This window comes from Euprymna scolopes, chromosome 14, assembly GCF_053919585.1.
Source record: "Euprymna scolopes isolate OS-2025 chromosome 14, ASM5391958v1, whole genome shotgun sequence".
NCBI classification, from domain to species: Eukaryota; Metazoa; Mollusca; class Cephalopoda; order Sepiida; family Sepiolidae; genus Euprymna; species Euprymna scolopes.
In genome coordinates, this window is record NC_136495.1 from 139,313,026 (window position 1) to 139,316,401 (window position 3,376).

A 3,376-nucleotide genomic window follows, 5' to 3' on the forward strand; every position below is an offset into this window, starting at 1 on the left:
ATTGTTGCATGCACAAAGTAGCGGAATTGCTTGGTCGGCGATTCGCGTCCAACTCAACCCTAGAGATAACAAAAAAACATCTCCCAAATTTCTCTCTCTCTCTCTCTCTCACTCTCACTCTCATATTAACGATATCATATTAACGATATCAGAAAAAGACCGTGACACATCTTAGGCGTGTGAGCCAGATTCATCCTTGCTATACTAATTAAGAAATGCTGAGCTTGCTTTCTTACTTCCCAAACTCAGCAAATGTCTTACTGAATCCTAAGAGTTTGAAGCCCTCCTCTGTAGTACGAGTGTACAAAAATTTTGGCGAAATATCTGGCCCTCTCAAATATGGCCCTATAAGTCCTCTCCCCAACTCTTCGCTGAAATCGTAAAAATAGTAAAACAAAAAAGTAGAATACTCGAATATCTGTCAACAAAAAAATATACCAAAACAAGCACTTAAACAAGCAACTTAACCCATTCGACCTAATAAGATTCATTGGGACGGTATTACATTTAAGCCTAATGTAAGCGCTGGAGGTTTAGCTTGCAATCTTTGTAACCTATTCTAAAGATATTACACCATTACATATAATTACATCTCCAATGTATTGAAATAATGAAACTCAGTTCATATGAGAATACCTATGCTAATGTTCGTTTCAAATCGATACTGACTCCACGTGTAGTGAATCTGTTAAATTACATTTCTAGTGACGAGAAGGTGACTCTGATACGGGATAAGGTAACTGAAGATACTTCTATTGCAGGAAACCACATTTCAATTGACAATATAATTTAGACGTAAACCTTCTGTCTAGTAAGAACATACTTCCTGATACACTCTTATGTGTATTGGCAGAGAAATGGGAAGCGATGGGATTGATATTGTCTTCCATAATGCCAATGGGTAAAGATTCCAGGGATAGAACCAACTCCATTAAAGCCCATAATTTGTATGCGATATATGTATGACGCAATCATAATTCTGCCTTATGAAAAAGATGTTTACATATAACTAGAACATGTAAATCTTATTTGCCCATATATGCTCTTCAATATGAAAAAAGGGGCATAATCACTCATAATCGTTCAACTTGTAACATAAACTAGTCAACGGTCTATTACATCTTTTTCTCAAAAGCAACATCGAACACAAAGCATAATCTTATAATGCCAGGTTGTTGAACAAAACACTACAACACATAAATCTGTGTAAAACATTCAAATCAGAAGATATTGAAAAAGTAATAAAATATTTACCACCACAACTACCGAAAAAGCAAAAGGCCAGTTTCAAAACCTTTAGACAAAATACATAAAGACACGATACATGGCAGAGCTTGTTGGAAAGAGTTTCAACAAATATTTTCAATATAACCTTCATATCAAAACTAAACACTATTAAATAGCGTCTAAACCACCCGTTAGCATATTTTGCTTATGAAGTAATCATACCCGAGGTAATAAAAGATTCAATCAGTAAAATACTAGGTTACCCTTGAGGTCCTAGCGAGCAGAATCTGCCCAACGCTGAGCATGTCGATAAAGTATGAGATATATACCTGAGGATTATCCGAAAATATTAAAATTATCATTGAAAAAAGAAATCCATTAAGAAACATTGTGGTTACTAAAAGTGAAGTTATTCGATATTAATGTGTATAAAATAGAAAATTAGAATTCAAAACAGAAATTTCTGCGAAACAATATTCTGTAAATAAAAATCATTTTTTTTTCATGGATTGAAAAACTAAAATTCATCATTTATTTATTAGACATGCATATGAAAAATAAAGAAAGGAACACGATTCTATTTATATTGAATCTGAATAAATATAAATAAGCGAAAACAAGAATGGTGTATATAAATTTTGTTTTTTTTTAAGCATGCAGGAATCAAATTCAGCAGCAAATTAAATATGAATTTATTAAATAAATACAATAATTAAACAAACACATTCGTTTTTCGTTAAGGAGAAATAAATGTTTAGTTTTGCTTTTACGATTGAATCGTGAATAGAGAGTGATTAACTATGTTTTGTCTGAAGGAAAAGGGATATAGGGAATAATCGGAATTATTTCAATACTAGATTTCTAAGTAAATATTCTTACTCATTTATGCAGAAAAGTTCGGTCTTACCGACTCAATTATGTATTAGCATTAGGCAATCTTATTAGGTACACCACTCCGATCTTAGTAAAATAATTATGTTCGAATGTTAAACGATATCGAAGTTGACTTTTTGGAGGCTGAAACGGGTAAGCTTTTACAACCTTCTTGAAGTACACTCTTTCTTTATAAACTCTTTTTTTCAAATTATTGCTATCTTTAATAAATCCAGCACAAGTTAACAACATTGTAAATCTACGATGTATTCAGTCCAGTATTATATGTTTATGTAAGCCACACTTCTGCGGATGTTGTAACGGTTACATCTAAATTAATATAACATGAATCGAATTAAGCCATTAATAAATCTAAAAACTTTGACAGGGGGTGTCATTCAGGAAAAATCATGAAAAATATATCCTATTGAATTTCTGGGTGAATACTAAAGAGAGTCATGCCCCTTTTAACATGAGATAAATATCGAGATTTTCTTCAATGGCATTATTGTAATGTAATGAAGTTAGATTATTTTTGTTACAAATTTAGTTAGTATTTTAGTGTGTTTATATAAATACAATGCGCTCTAATTTGTTATGATAAACTTACAGCACCTGTGACTCCTTTAAAATGTATACTCCTAACTAACCAGACAAGCAGCAAAATCGCACTCCGTAACTGATGATGTCTATGTATGCTAGGAAGCCTTGTATTGTAATAGTTATTTTCTTCAGACTGCTAGACTTTGGAACTTGTTCCCTGTTTTATGCTTCCTCATCTATACGGGATATTAATCTTTCTTCCATGTTAAAAACACGTGAACCTTGGTATAGTGAACCAGCGCCACAATGGAAAATTTCAACTTGCAAAAAAATCGGTAAATGAGTAGTGGGGTGTTTGGTCAGATTACATTTGCCTCCAGTCTGAGCTGTTTTTTTTCTGTTCTTAGCACCAACATAAACACAGGTTTTTTACGGACCTTTTCCTTATTGACTACAGAATGTTGCTAGTTTTGTAATTCTACACAACAGGATTATACAGATGTTTCCCTATTGACGACATTTGAAGCCCTTATACCTTATATTCTTAAATGCAATCCCTTATAAACTGTATAAGTATATTTGCTAATTACACCATGCTATATAATATACATGATGGTGAACCAAAGTAGAAACAATGTAGGAAACAATTGCAAACAACCTTATGTCTGTAGTGGAATCGGGCCCTAGAAGGTTTATAATGTTTAATACTGTTTAAACTACGTTTTATTCTGTT